Genomic DNA, 17,079 nt, shown 5'->3' with positions numbered 1-17,079 from the left:
CTCTCGCTGTTCCACATCCTATTCACCTTTCAAACAAAGGACACCACTAATCTTCTTTGGTGTGAGAACAGCTGCAGTTAATTACATTTTTCACATGCTGTGAAATACATTGTTACGCTTCGGTCACTAATAAGTACCCAGCATGTGGGCATCTTGAACATCAAATGATTAGCATCATATTAGGTCATAAATCATCTTACAGTCATAAATCATTCTTTGGTTGAAATCTCATTTGTCCATCACTATAACTTATCTTTTGACAGCACTTTTCTCTGAGTCCTACTTAGTACCGTGCACCACGTCTTCAAAGTTTCCCTTTCTACCGATTGTAGTGACCGCTGGTCACTGTTCTAATATTTCTTGTACCAGCCACTCCCCAAGGGCTGGCTTATATTACCACCCCACACCGATCCATTACAGGGGTCACAGGACATGTGACCCAGATAATAAAAGGTGCCGGGCGCACGTGTTCTGGCCCAGTTCCAGATACCAACTCAGTGTGTCTTTGTGTTCATTTGTAGTGCATGGGGTCCTAGGGCCCCAACACTATACATTGGCGATGAGCCAAACCTGCCAGCGTGTATGCTGCTTTAGGTGTCCTTGTGTCATGGGGGAAAGTGTGCTCAGAGTCTCAAGCTCACCTCCGCACCTACTGCCAGCTGAGTGTCGATGGCTGCTGGGAGGAAAGGAGGCCATCCAGTGAACGTACCGGCGTCTTCAAGTGAGTCCCCTGGCACCGTAATGGTGGCCAGCACAGCTGTGTGTAGTCTTAAGAAAAAGTAATGGGGAAAGGTTCGCATCGAGTGCCGTGCTGAGGCAGCCTCCACGATGCCGAGCTGCCTGCAGGAGCCTGCCTCGCATCTGAAGTGTCCTCGTGGGGCAAGGAGATTACACTAGTCTCTGCAGTGCATGGCGAGAAGATAATGCAGCGTGAGACAGGACAGCATGCCTGCCAGTTTCAGTGCTGGGAAACACTGCAGGCCCATACTGGAAAATGGGCTGCAGAAGAGGCAGCGCTGGCATGGCATGAGGGCCCATGCCCTCGGATGGTGAAGATTTTTTTTTTACCTTGCAGTAGGAGGAGGAGCCGCTGCCCTGCCGGAGTTGCAAAGTCATTGCAAAAGTCTAAAGTATGTGATTGATGGTTGATTAACTGGAACTTCTCCCCTATGAGTGACAACTGTTCTGTACTTTGAAAGTGATTCACATGAGAATAATTTAGATAAAGTTTTAAAAATGTTCCAGAGTCTGTGGTCATTTCATTTAAAATAAGAAGATAAATTCATGTCATTTCACCATCAACTAGTTCAACTAATGGTCCATCGACCAGAGGAAAGAACGTTTTGATCAGTGAAAAATTAGTTGAGAATAAGAGGTGACTAATCTTGAAATATTAGTAAACATAAACTTTAACTCCAGTGGTTTTACTAGACTGTGTGCATGTGTGTTTATGGGCCCAGGTGAGTATATGGTATTGGAGTATCTGTTGCTGGTACTCCGCTGGATCAGTTTTCTGGTAGCAGAGCTATGGTTATTATTGACTAGTTTGGTGATAATTATTGATCATCGATTATTGATTTATGTTTAACAAAAAAAGAGTTAGCGTCCTGTCTTATGTTGTCCGGAAAATTCCCTGGGGGAATGAATAGCGGGTGGTGATAGAAGCCATACTGCAGTGAGGTTACTCGTCTGTTGGAATAGCGCTGAGAAGCTACGCATGGCTGGCAGTGTTAAATTAGGGACTATTTCGTATAAAAGTTCTGTATGAATGGTAGCGAAAAGGGTTCGCTGGTGAAACTTTGGTCTTATATCACCTAGTAAGGGTAACACTGAAGGAGTAACAGGTTCTCTTGAGCTTGAATGAAGGGTAAGCAGAGGTTTTTACTCGTAGTGGAAGAGGAGCAATTCTGAGACTCCAGAACAAGTCAGAAATCTATCCTTTGTTTAGCGGAACAGGCAGAGTAGCAAATGTTTTCATGTTGTTACTAACGAATTTCATTAAAGAAAAGTAAAAGAAATACGTTTTTCGTAATACCTTGTGAAGTGAGGATCAGTTGCCGGAGTTGCACTGACGTCACAGTCAGCCGCACTGGGATATGTTGAAACAGCGGGTTTGTGACTGACGCGAATTGTAAAGGAGGGGTCAGTAGTAAGGAGCAGAACTGATGACATTGAAAAGGCCCCGCTGGCATTGGTCAGACCACGAGCGTGAGCTGGAATTTGATTGGGTAAGTGAATAGAAGCTGCTTTAAGATTGGTCGATGAAAATTTGTATGTTTGATTCTCATTTGCCTTTTGGTGTGAGTCGCCCTGACAGAAAAGCTCTAGGGTTTGCGGATTATTGTTTTGTGCATCGAGTGTCTAGAATGTATGGAGAAAAGAGAAAAATGTCACTAATAAAGAAAATTAAGAATTTCTTTAAGAAACATTAGCCTGTGTTGACTAGAGAGGGAATTCCTATCCCGCCACCTGAAACGCCTGCTTCATTTATGATGCTGGACAGAGGATATCATACATGTGTATGGATGGAGAATTGGATAGAATACAGAAAGAGTGATGGCGTTTTAGCTTTTCATGAACATGGTACGTTTAATGGGAGAATTCTTTAGAATTTGAGAATGCGGATGAATGATTTATATCCAAGACCTAGGCTAAGGCAGTATGAGGCTTTAGAAGAATGGGAGACTGAGACATATGAACGAAAGAAAAACAGGAGTGGAAGATATATGGGAAATCTTGCCCGATATTTATATGAGTCATGTGAGGGTCAGATGAAGCAATGGAGAAGAGCAATGGTATCAGAAGGTTTATATCCAGTGTTAATGGCTGAGGAACAGTCAGAAGGCAAGAGCAAAGAGAAAGCAAAACACTTGAAAGTGACAGGATATAGTGAATTAGGTGATGAATTGTTGGAGGACATTTTAACTAAAAACCCTCCACCGTACCAGGAAGGACCCAGTAGAGTCACCCCGGGTGCACCAGTCATGGGAACTCCCTTAATTCCGCAAATTTTACATGATACATCACTTAGTAGGGTACTTCAAGATAAGGAAAAAGAAGCGTTAAATAAAAATAGAGAGGAACTAATATAGCAAATAGGCCAATGAAATTTAAACCCTGAAGCATTGACAATACCAGTAAGTATAGGTCCTGTTGTTCCTTTGTATGGAGAAAAAACAATTTGCCCAAAACCACAAGCTGTAATGACTCCTTTGAATAATCCTAGAAAAGAAATTGTAATAACTGACGACCAAGCCAGTGAGTGCGATTCAGTGATTTAATTAATGGATCTACCGATAAGAGAATCGGTAAGTGAAACCCCAAAAAGACTTACACCCAGCAGTTCAAAAGAAGGAAGGTCTGTGGTATCCTCAGGAATCAGAAGTTCAACAGCGGTAACTCCACAAGATCTGGAGAGATGGGCACAGAGAATAGAAAAACAAAGTTCAACCCCAAAGATTTTAGATATTTATAAACTGAAAGTAGAATTGGAAAAGATGATAGCTGGAAATAGAAAGATTGAACCATTGCAATGAGGAAGAGTTGTTGTTTATATTTAGGAGTATAACCAGAAATGCAAGATTGTTTCATGAGAAATTGACAGAGCTTGCTTCAGAGATGGGAATAGATATAGGGAGATCAAAAGTGCTACAGAAACCATATCGAGTGGAGTTTACTGACAAAGATTTAGAAAATATGAATGTGTCCGGTAAGAAACTGCAGATAAAAGAGTTGATGAATATTTTGCAAAAATGGGAAGACATTGACATGTGGAGGACAAGGTGGACAAGGAAGAAGGAGGAAGCACATGCAAAGGAAGCATCCTCTGCATATTTGTTAAAAGAATCAGGAAAGGTAGAAAGAATGTGTCCCATGAGAGAGGTACTTGGAGGTGGATATGTTCATGTCCCATGGAGTCGACAAAATACTTTGTCATTTACAAACGATTTCCCTAGGTTAAGAGAGAAACCAGTTGAATGGTACAAACAGGTTGATAGGTTTGTGAAAGTTTCGAAGGTTCTGTTGAAAGATCTGGATGGTCTGTTTGATATAGTGGTACCTGCTGATTTATAGACGGAATGTAAGATTACAGTTGATTGGCCGAGTGAAGAGTATCCAAGAGATTCGAAAACAGGAGCACCCTCAGATGATGTGATGAAGAAATATAACAAAGTAATTACTTTCCTGAAAGGGAAAATCCCTCCCAAAGAAACAGATTGGGTAAAGGTAGATAGAACAACACAAAAGCCGAATGAATCTGTTCAAGCGTATTATGAGCGACTGTTACAGATGTTCAAGCAGTATAGTGGCTTTGGGAACATTAGAGATAAAGATATGGGTCATTTTGTGTATCGGTTTGTGTACGGTCTGAAACCAGAGATTAGTCCGATGATTCAACAGCACATGTTGTGTTGGCAGGGAAAATCCATAGATGATATTCTGAAGCACGCAAAGTATTGTGGGGATGATATTGAATCGAGGCATAGAAAGCTAAAAGAGAAAATGATGTGGGCACAAGTGAAATTGGCAGAACAACAGGAACTTAAGTTGAATAGTCAGGCTGATGGTCAGATGAAAGAACAGAATCAGAGTGATCATGTGGTGAATGGTGGTAAGTCAAGAGAACGAATGAATAGAGAGGATGCAAAGAAGAAGTTTCCTTGTCATGGGTGCGGAAAGCTTGGACATTGGAAAAACGAGTGTAAGAATATTCAGAATAATAATGGCCAAACCAAAATTTAAATTCACAGACGCAGAATGAGGTGCTTATGAATCAGCCGCAGCACGTAGTTAATCAGCAGTGTCAGGCGCCACCTGCCCCAATGGCAAATTTTGTGAACCAGCAAAAGTACAGTGCAGACGCTGAATTTGAAGGAGGAAGTGGTAAGAAAAATTCTGTGATTTCACAATACCTTTTACAGAATAATGATGAATATGTGCAATGATGGTGCCTGAGGGGGAGGAAGAGGAGTGCGTACTTGGCGCATCCTTGCCGGTAGATCAGTCAGGTCCATTTATTGATGGGAAAGTGGAAGGCAATGATATCACTTTTCTGTTGGATACTGGTGCTACCCGTTCTACTGTGAGAACAGCAGACATCCCAAAGCTGCCCCTCTTGGGAGAAGCGATCCAAGTTGTCGGAGTCTCAAATCAACAGATTAGAACCCCAATTACAGAACCAATGAAAGTGCACATCGGAAATTTTAAAGACATGCATAGATTCGTAGTTTGTGATTCTAGTCCAGTGAATCTATTAGGAAGGGATCTGTTGTACAAAATGAATTGCACAATTTATTGCACACCGGGTGGTGTTGCTTTTCAAACCCCTGATGAAAATATTGTATATAAGATAATGCTTGCTAAACAAGGGAACAGAGGTAGATGAAATGTATTCTTTAATGACAATAGATGACTTGCCAGAAGAACTGAAAACAACTGTCAATCCAGAAGGATGGGATTTCACTGGAAAAGAAGTAGGGCTAATGGCGAATGTAGACCCAGTGAAGGTGACTGTGAAAGAAGATGCAGTTTATCCCAACACCAGACAATACAAAATGAGTCCAGAAATGAAGGCAGGAGTGGCTTTATAAATTGACTGAAAGATTAAACAGGGCATTTTAAAGGAAATAATGAGTAGTCATTGTAATTCGCCTATCATAGGACTCAAAAAGCCTTGTGGAAAATACAGTATGGTGCAGGATTTGAGAAAAATCAATAAAATTGTAGTGCCTTGTTGTCCTGTAGTGCCAAATCCAACAGTGATTCTTTATCAGATACCCTGGAATGCAGGCTGGTTTACAGTAATTGATTTATATCAGGCCTTTTTCTCCATTCCTTTGCATCCAGTAAGCCAGTATCTTTTTTCTTTTAAATTTGAAGATCGTATCTTGGCATGGTGCTGAGTTCCTCAAGGGTATACAGAAAGTACCTCAATTTTTAATCCAATACTGAAAAAGTGTTTTGAGAAGTTAGTTGTGCCAAGAAATTCAGTCCTGGTACAATATATCGATGACTTACTTGTGACAATAAAATCACAAGGAGACTGTGTTACTGATTCAATCGCGTTGCTAAACCATTTGGCTGACGGAGGACACAAAGTGTCTTCAGAGTAATTGCAATTTTGTTGAACAGGAGTAAAATATCTGGGTCACAAAATAGAAAGAGGAGTGAGAAAAGTGACCCCTGAGAGAATTAAAATAATCAAGCAAATGCAGTTACCGCAGACGCAAAGAGAGATAAGAATGTTTCTCGGAGTGGTTGGGTACTGTCGGCAGTGGATTGTAGGATTTTCTTTGTTAGCAAAACCATTGATTCAGATGACATGAAAGAGAGTGAAGGATCCAATAGTCTGGAATGATGACGGTGTGGAAGCGTTTGTGAAATTGCAAAATTGCCTGTGCGAGCCCTTGCTTTAGGTATACCTGATTATACGAAAGAATTTGCACTGTTCTTTTGTGAGAGACAGAGTTGTGAGCTTTCAGGTTTTAACCCAAAGACATGGATTAAGCCGACGTCCAGTAGCATTTTTTTTGCTACTTTGTATCCTGTGGCTTCAGCTTTACCTGGCTGCTTAAAAGCAGTAGCTGCTACCTGTATGAGTCTTGAGCAAAGTGAGTCAATTGTGATGGAAATCCAATTAAGGTTTATGTTCCACATTCCGTCGAGATTCTTTTAACAAGAACTCGAACCCAGTATCTTACCCCTAGTCGGATGACTAAGTATGAAGGAGTAATTCTTGGAGCAGAAAATGTGACAGTGATAAGATGTACAATGGTAAACCCTGCTACATTTTTGCCAGATCCATGTTGTGAAGAAGTGAAATATGAAGTAGATCATGATTGCTTAGATGTGACTGAGATGTGTACTAAGCCCCGCCCTGATATGAAAGAGGAGCCCCTGAAAGAGCCAGACCATGAGCTATTTGTCGATGGCTCTTGTCTAAGGATTGAAGGAGGAGGACAGAGTGCAGCTTATGCTGTCTGCAAAATATCTGGGGACATTGAAGAATCCTGCTTACCGGGAGTCAAGTCTGCACAAGTAGCCGAATTGGTGGCCTTAATAAAGGCATGTAAAATTGGGAAAAATTGGAAAATACCCATATTTACAGACAGTCAATATGGTTACGGGGTTGTGCATGACTTTGGCCAGCTCTGGATGCAGAGGGGATTTCTGATCTCTTCAGGATCCCCCATACGAAATGTGAAATTTGTGAAAGAATTGTTGGAAGCGATACAATTGCCAAAAGAAATAGCAGTGGTCAAGTGTGCTGCTCACCAGACAGGAAATGACTGTGGCGGTCGGTAACCGATATGCTGACCAGATTGCTCAGTATTGTGCAAGATATAATGTGGCATTGAATGAGAAAATTTAAACAAGTGGAATCAGCTGCCAACTTATGTTGTTCTCTTAGAAACATGGGATGAGGTAAGACAGTTGCAGGATGAAGTGGAGGTAAGCGAAAAGGAAAATTGGTTAAATGCAGGTTGTGAAAAGAGGGCAGAAGATGACATATGGGTGTACCCTGATGGCAGACCAGTCATGCCAGACTGCTTGCTCTCTCAAATGGCAAGAATGTATCATGGAAACACTCATGTAGGCAGGGATGCTATGATCAGACTATTTAGACAAAATTGGTATAATCCAAAGTTCAGGGTAGTCGCAGAGAGTCTTTGCCAGAGATGCTTAATTTGTCAGCAAATAAATCCAGGCAGGAAGACAGTGGTCAGCTGGGGAAAAATTGGAAAAGCAGAAGGACCATTCACCAGACTACATCTGGATTTTATAGAGTTACCACCAAGCAATGGAATGAAGTACATTCTTGTCATAGTGTGTTTGTTTTCATGATGGGTGAAGGCATACCCCACTAGGAGAAATGACAGTCTGACAGTTGCTAAATTGCTGTTGAGGGAGTTGATTCCTTGTTTTGGTTTTCCAGTAACTTTGTAATCAGATAGAGTACCTCATTTTAATAATGAAATAATTTGATTAATCTGTGAAGCATTCAAAATAGAACAAAAACTGCACTGTGCACACCGTCCAGAGGCTTCTGGAGTGGTAGAGCAATTGAATGGCACAATCAAGTCAAGATTGGCAAAGGTGTGTGCATCCACATCACTGAGTTGGCCAGACGCATTGCCTATTGTATTGATGGGACTCCGAAGTATTCCTGACAGAAAAACAGGATTGAGTCCCCATGAGATACTCATGGGAAGGGCAATGAGACAAGCATTTATACCAGGACATAAATTGTTGAATATAACTGATGATCTGGTATTGGACTATTGCAAAGGATTGGCTGACTAGTGCGTTCTGTCTCTCACCAGGTTGCAGAAGATGCAGTTGCCAGGCAGCCAGTACAGGCGCATGACTTGAATCCTGGAGACTGGGTGGTAGTGAAGAAGCACACCAGAAAGTCGTGCCTAGCACCCAGGCGGGATGATCCATGTCAAGTCATACTGGTCACTACTACAGCAGTGAAGTGTGCAGGTTTACCCAATTGGATCCATGTAAGTCACACAAAAAGGGTTCCAGCCCCTACTGTGAAGAGACCGCAACTGACTGAAACAGTTGAGACTGCTGAAGATTGTGAAGTCGAAGAATCTAGAGTGACAGATTCTGAAGTGACTGACAAAGAACAACAGAGCACAAGTCAGGAGGGCTGGATACCAGTGGTTGATATACCTGAGGTGGTTATTCAAACAAGAAGCAGAACCAGATTAGAAAAACAAGAAACTAGTGAGGTGTGGTAAATAATTTAATTACCGGGACTTAATTTGATACAGAAACATAATAAAATAGCTCAGTAAATAAGAGGCAGAATCCGTGGTATTAAAGGTTCGGAATGGGCTTTATTCCAATGATCGATTATAATCGGTTGCTCCAAGTTCCATCACCACGAAGGTTCAGGAAGTGAAGTACATACGTTATTGACAATCAATTACTTTTATACAATAGGCATTACAGTGAAGCAAATACAAGAGGCGTAACAATTGATAGTGGTGATAATATATTCGTGCGTAGCAAAAATAGGCGTAACTAGGTGTGATTTAAAGAACGTCATCAGATGTGATGTCATAAGAGGGTGGTTACATGAAAGAATTTCGCAATGTCAGCAGAAATACTTGGCAGAAATGCGCGCGCAGCAGCATGACGTGTAATTGACGTGCAACTAGGGGGTGAAGAGGACTTGACATTTAGCTCTACATGTGGCGACAGAAGTCTGGAGGGTCAAGTCAACCTAATCCCAAATCATATCTAACATCCTATGTTTAAAGAACTAAGTTATCCAAAAGAGAGGTCTTCTTAAAGTAGAATTTTATTCTATACTGACTATACTGACTGTTAGTGCGTGTACAAGCGTCTAAGTGTCTACACTAGATGCGAGGGCGGAAATCTTCCATAGAAATAGGGCTATGAATTACTTGCATAAAGACAGAGAAGCCGGGCCTTTGCTCGGTAGCTGGAAGAATGTTTACTTAAACTGCTAGACAGGAATGCATCGGGCAGGGAACGGAGCAGATAGTTTCGAAGGTGAAATACAGTTTTTGGCAGAGAATAGGCTGATGTCAGGCTTCGTGAGCCGCGCAGAGAATGAGACAAAGTTCATGGTCACAGATGCAGGCTCAGACTGGAGCTTTCAGAGGCAGAAGGCAGGAAGAGTTTGATGACAGAATCAGGGCCTACTTGCCTGGACTGTAAAATGGCATAAGTGAACCATATAAAGCCGGTGGCCTTTCATACTTAGGAATGGAATATCCGGCCTATTCATGGCGGATCTGACAGAGGGCATGTTGACGGTGGACGCACATGTGTTTGCGTCTTCATAACTGGAACTGGAGGGAACATACATGTACTTGTGATACATACATGAAACCGTTGGGGTCCAAGATAGGGGACATAACTGATCAGAAAAATCCATATTTCCACATTCCCTCCTTGTCCCCTACTTGCCCGTTAAGAGATATCAATCTTCATCAATCCATTGATCTGTTCATATAGCATCATTTGTTCTTCTTTTTTCTTCTGTGACGAATGAAATCTTGATGGTGGAATACACGATGTGGCACACAGACCACAAATCGCTGGTCCACATTGTAGACATAGACAGCAACTGAATAGTATGAGAAGGCAAATACCTAGGAAAGATAGGACCTTCCATCCAAAGGTAGATAATACACTCCAAAACCAACCGGACCAAGTCCAGGTGCCTGGGTTCTGATGTATCTGGCTTACAATCTTATGAAGGCGAGTTATGGCTTTATATACAGATGGCGAATTTTCCGGTATGAAAATGCAACAGCTTGATCCGATGACCCTACAAGCTCCGCCCCTATCGGCTAGGATGACGTCAAGGACAAGACGATTTTGAAGCACAACAATCCGCATAGCAGACTGCTCTTCTGTTAAATTGCCTAAGGCGGAAATAGTTTCGTTCACTACTGCTTCAAGGGTTCTAGTTAATCTACGTATCAGCTTACTATTAGTAACGGTACCTATATAGGGAAAGAGACCTTTATTGAAATCTGTGTATTTTTCCCATGCTGTTTCAGTGTAATCGACTATCGGGAGATCTCTCCTTACTCTATTATTTACTAGATCAGTGTTTCTGTGATAATCAGGAGGAGCCAGGAAAACAGGTGGCAAAAGGAATCCAATATAGCAAGTACCATCCCAATCTAGAGGCAAACGTACATATGCCGTCTGACCACATATAAAATAGGAATGGCGAGAAGCTCTAAATGTAGACTTGCCTTGATCACTAAATTCTACTACAGTGGTGCATCTACTATGGCCCATATGCATGGAACCATTCTTTCTTACACATAGTTCACCCTTTACTGGAAATATTGACATAGCGGGCAAAATTGGAGTAGCTTCTGATTCGACATTTAGGATCATAAGATTAAGTGTAAAATTACCTAATCCATACACTTCATTTTCTAGATCAGTTCCTGTTCTCTGGGGAAGTCCCTCCTTGTTAGGGTGGCAGACCTTAAGCAAAACTAAGTTCAAATTTCCCCATACCCAGTTATCTTGATAAACTGCAGAATTCGAATCTAGAGAATTAATTAGACTAAACCATGCTCCACAGGAGCCGTTGTGTGTGAACGGGTATGGAAAGAGAGGTAGAATTCCTTTATAATTCTGATAGGGAGGGAGTCGGCCACATATCCAACAATTTGTAGCATTGCTAACCTGATGGGAATGATGTAACATACTAATAAACGTGTTATTGCGCAGCGCAAATCTATAAGACAACTCAAGCGGAGGTAATTCACTAAAAGAATGTTCAGCAGTAACATTGTAAACATGTCTAGAAATAGGATAATATATGTGCAACAATATACTTGCAGTAATTATTAAAAGACTTAAGAAAAACAAAATCAATAATGTTACTATGCAATGACTACACAGTGATTTACAGTACGCCTGTCGTTTCAACATTTTTCGGGAGTTTTCTCTATTCAGGTCCAAGGGATACATGTCAGAGACAATTCAACCGCTTCACCTTGGAGAGGACTTAAACAATCAAATTGCTTGACTGATTGGACCTGAGCTTTAGTTTATAATGTTCGGAATTACTCTTTTCAACAAGAGGAAGTTTTGAGTCAATGGGTGAAGACACACGAGGTGTGGTATTCACATCTGATTGTAGTCCATGAAATTTCTTGATATGACTTGAATGAATCCAGCCTTTTCTGCCCTCGATCTTCACGGCTGTCCTTGTGGTGAGCAACACCAGCTGAGGCGACTTCCACCTAGGTTCCAGCTGAGTTTTTCGATCAAAGTTCCTCACGAGGACCAAGTCTCCCGGAACTACGTCATGGGGTTTCACCTCAGTGTTGTCAGGAAAAGCTGCAGCTACCTGTGAACGACAAGATTGTAGTGCAGACATCAAGGAAGCCAAGTAATCTGTCAGCATATTACAGTCAATATCAGTTATTTTGCGTGGTATGGGCGTCCCCCACATATTTGGTGGTCTGCCGAAGATCACTTCATACGGGGATAGCCCTGTTCGAGAGTGTGCTACCATTCTCATGTAAAAGAGTGCAACTGATAATGCTACTACCCAGTCGACACCTTTCTCTCTGCATATTTTGGACAATCTGATTTTCAGGATCTGATTATGTCTTTCTACGAGACCTGCTGCCTCGGGGTGTCGGACACAGTGGAATTTCCACTGATAGCCTAACAAAAGTGAAACGTGTTTCATTAATTCGGATGAGAACGGCTGGCCGTTATCAGAGTAGACAACACGTGGTAAACCGTATCGTGGGAAGAATTCTCGAACCAACTGTTTGGCAGTAGTCGGGGCAGTGTAATCTGAAACCGGGTATGCCTCCGTCCAACGGGAAAGAGCACAAACAACTACGAGAACATATTTGAATCCTCTACATCGTTCCATCTGGATATAATCCATCTGGAGGACTTCAAAAGGGTGATCAGGAGGCTGAAATCCACCCTGTTCTACGGGAACGCTTTTTCCTGGGTTGAACTGGCAACAGATCATACAGGTACGAACTTTTTGTTTAGCTGCTGCTCGTAAATGTTTATTGAACCAAATGTGTTGAATGCTATCTAGCATAGCTTTTTCTCCTAGATGTGCTGGACTATGTATAGTGTTAATTATAACCTGGACCATTGAATCAGGAAGGAACCACACAGACCTTTCCTTCATCATCCATCCTTGATCCGTTTGGATCCCTCCTAATTCAGTCCATTTCTTTATTTCGTCTGGTGTAGCATGTGTCTGTATGTCAATTACGTCAAGAGTAGGATCTTTAACCGTCATACAATGTGTTGGCGTCGGGACTATTGTCTTTGTCATGTCGGATGTTTGAGTTTGAGCAGTCTGTTTAGCTGTTCTGTCAGCTAGATCATTGCCTTGAGAAATGATATCAGTAACTTTCGTATGAGCTTTACATTTCATGATTGATATTGCAGTGGGTAGATGTATCGCATCTAATAAGGCATGGATGAGGGGTCCGTGCTGAATGTGGGCACCGTGGGAAGTTAAATAACCTCTCTCTCGCCACAGCACGCCGAAGTCATGTACAACTCCGAATGCATAACGTGAATCAGTGTATATGTTGACTTTTTTATTTGTGGCTTGAATACAGGCTTGTGTCAGAGCGATAAGCTCTGCGGCTTGAGCTGACAAGGTATTTATGCGATTTGTTTCAATGACTTCAGTATCTGTTGTGACTGCGTAAGCGGCCACTAAGTCTCCTGTACCTATTCTCATACATGAACCATCTACATACAACGTCAGGTCTGGGTCTGACAATGGGACATCGGTTAAGTCTTGTCTGGGTTTCGTCGTGATTGTAATAACTTCTATACAGTCATGGGCTAGTGGGTCTGTTCCGATTACAGGCAAAAGTGTGGCAGGATTCAATGTGTTACAACGTCTGATTTCTATATGTGGCTGAAACAATGTTAACTCGTACCCTGTAAGTCGCGCTATAGTCAAGTGTTGTGTTTGCGTTCTATTCACAAGAACCTCTACTGCATGTGGTACTTGAACTGTCAATGGATGTCCTAACACTATGGCATCGCTTTGTCTGATTGCTAAAGCTGTCGCTGCCACTGATTTCAGACACGCAGGCAAAGCCTGAGCTACGGGATCTAATGTACTAGAAAAATAAGCACATGGTTTGTGTGCTCCTGCTTGTTCCTGTGTGAGTACTGACAAGGCAGTACCTTCGCGTTCTGTAACAAAGAGTGTAAACTGTTTATTGTAACATGGCGTTGCTAAAACAGGTGCTTGACATAAAGCTTTCTTTAAGCTTTCAAAAGCTTGTGTATGTTCCTGAGTCCAAGGGAGAACAGTCGATGTGGCTGCCTCCTGTGTTGTCAACTGAATGAGTGGTTTTGCTAGAAATGCATACTGAGGGATCCACTGCCTACAATATGAAGTGAGGCCTATGAAAGCCCGTACCTCCTTTTGTGTCTTGGGTATTGGCATGTTAGCTATTAACTGAATGCGGTCGGGTGTAAGCTGCCTTCCCTCCTTGGACAGCGAGTGTCCAAGATAAACAACTCGCTGGACACAGAATTGCAGCTTAGAAGGGGACACCTTGTGCCCCTTTTCAGCTAGGAATTGTAAAACTGTCAGTGACGCTTTCTCACATTCAGGTTCGCTTCTAGCGGTGATCAGCAGATCATCGACATATTGAAGCAGAGCAGTGTTAACTGGCATGTGGATACTGTCGAGTTCTCGTTTCAGTGCTTGGCTATAGATGCTGGGGCTTTCTGTAAATCCTTGAGGTGCGCGGGAGAATTTAAAGCTACGTCCATTTAAACTAAATCCGAACAAATATTGGCTTTCCGGATCTATTGGGACGCTGAAAAAGGCATTCTTGAGATCAATTACAGTAAAGAATGTTGCTTCAGAATCAATAGCTGTCAATAATGACGAGATATCTGGGACCACAGGGAATTGTGGCACAATGCACTTGTTTAATTCGCGCAGATCAATAACCAATCGATATACTGGCGGGGCCTTCGGATCTGTTCGTTTAAGAATCGGAATTATCGGTGAATTACATACATTGGAGTCTGTTTCCACAACCACTCCTTGGGCAATGAGTTCGTCAATGATTTGCAGTAAAGCCACTACAGCATCTGGTGGTAACTTGTATTGTCGCATTCGTGGTAGTACCACTCCTGCCTTTAGTGTGACTCGATATGGTGTAATATTCATGCAACCAACATCAGTAGGGCCTTGTGCCCATAGATGTGTAGGTAAAGTCTGCAATCGGGGATCCATGTCTCTAGACACATAATGACCTTTGAAATCACGTAAAAACAATCTTACTCCTTCCGGAGAACAACATATTATAGCTCCTAGAGCTTTCAGTGTTTTTATTCCTAACAAGTTTTCTGGACATGATTTAGTAAGCAATAAATCTGTAGTTCGGGTCAAAGGTCCTATCGTAAGTGGAAGAGGCTGTGACACTTCATTAACAATAGGTTTTCCTGAAAAACCAAGGGAAATATTCTGTGAGCCTGAGAGGGGTGCCCCTGGAACTTCACTACGTTTTATCGTTGTTCGACTTGCCCCTGTATCGAGTAAAAATTTTCTGTCTTGGCCTAATAATTCACTATGTACATAAGGTCCTTCTTGATCTACAGGGATCTCGATAAGGGGTAAGTCAACTTCCCTCTCTAGGCTGTTTCATGCGTATCGCTGATAATCAGGATAGTCATACTGTGCGGTCTGGTACAGTTGTCGTGTCGTCGTTTGTGTGGCAGCAACAGGCAGCGCTGGTGCAGCTGGCACAAACTGTATAGACTGTGGTGGAGCTGGCATGGACTGTGCATGCTGCGGGGCTCCTTGTTCATTCTGATCCTGTCTAGGTGGCCGTGGTCTTTCCTTTGTATTACCTATGGCGATATTATGTTTCAAAACTGGACAATCGTGTACGTAATGACCTGGCTTTTTACAATAGTTGCATGTCCCTTTTACAGGTCCTGTTGAATCACCGGAATGTGTCGTACCCTTTTTATGTCCTTCAGCTGGAACTGTCTGGGAGACTAGCATTTTCATTTTCGTGTCTTTCATGCGTCTTTGTTCATGTTCTTGTTCCTCTCTAATTCTATTGTGATGGTACTGTAACATTTGTAACATTTGTGATGGAGTGTTACCTTGCCAGGTACTCTCGAATTTTAATACTCTGTTCTTTACTTGAGGCAAAGCATTTTCTACTAATTTTGTCACAAACAGATGTGGGTATGATTCGCTACTTGCTTTTATGCCACTATTTATACCAAAACATTTTTCAAATCTGGCATAAAAATCACTAGTGTCTTCATCTTGCTTCTGTTTACAGGCTGAAATTGTACCCCAATCTTCCTTTTTCGTAGTTAATAAACGTGGCAGTACCTGTACTAGTAGACCTGGTAGTGCTTTAGTTTTATCCCCAAGTCCTGCTCCTGCAGTTCGGGCCTTTTCTTCTGCTTCTAATGCTGACCATTCTATCTTTTGGTCTCCTATCTCCCACTCTTTTTCCCTGAGTTTTTCATAAATGCCAGCAGGCATCAATACCTTTAATATTGTCATAATGTCTGGATAGGTATACTCTCCCATGAGTAACATGTCTTTAATTTCTCGGTGAAACCCCGCTGGGTCTTTGTCATGACTGGGTACCACTTTCTTCATTTCTAACAATTCTATTTTCGATATGGGCGTATATACAAACACGCGTTTAAACTCATTGTCCTCGCCTTTTATTGGGTGTACTTCTCGTAAGGGATTCTGTCTGTCCATGTAATACGTGGTTCTTTCCTTAGTGGGCAGTGAGACATGTTCTGAGCATACAAAAAGAATGTACTGTTTTCTTGATTCTAGTATTTCTTTAATTAATTTAGTACCTGAACCTCTCCATCTATTCATGAGTAATTCAGTCAATATATCAGGCAAGGGACCAGGATCCGAATGCTGACTCTGATATAGTATAAGGAGTTGTTGAATCATATAAATCCCAGCTAAACGCTGTTCATCTGGGGTGAGATTCAAAAATGTGCGTGCTACGGTATCATCACTATACTTTCCGGGACTGTCAACCCAATGGACAGCCGACCTGGCTAGTTCTTGTTCATCCATAGAATCGAGAAAATGATAACCCCTCCGTTCTCGGAGTAATTTGTCAGCGGCTTGGAATGAATGCTCGTTAGACCTTATATTTATTATTGGTGTTTGGAAATTCCTGTTATTATCTGGACATATCGGACGTATCGGGTCAATAAGACATCTAGTACTATTACAAGATCTTCCTCTACCTACATAGGCTATGGTGTCTGACTGTCCTGTGGGCAGTCCTGATCCTTCCTCCTCGCTTTGTTCGAACTGGTCTACCGCTAATCTTTCTTCGTGTAGGCGTTCTATTTCTTTACGGATCTTTCGGCACATGGCTATTATACAATTTTGCTTATCATGTCTCCCTTCTGATATATTCTGGCTCCATCTAGTAAGAATTTGCATTGCTTCCGGGTCTACCCCCGGTCGGTCTTGATTTCTGATCACACAATTTATGAGGAAACGTAACAGTTCCCCCTGTATCTCCACTTTCTGGT

This window comes from Triturus cristatus, chromosome 8 (assembly GCF_964204655.1).
Source record: "Triturus cristatus chromosome 8, aTriCri1.1, whole genome shotgun sequence".
In the NCBI taxonomy this organism is placed as follows: domain Eukaryota; kingdom Metazoa; phylum Chordata; class Amphibia; order Caudata; family Salamandridae; genus Triturus; species Triturus cristatus.
Note: the sequence above shows the minus strand (reverse complement) of the source record.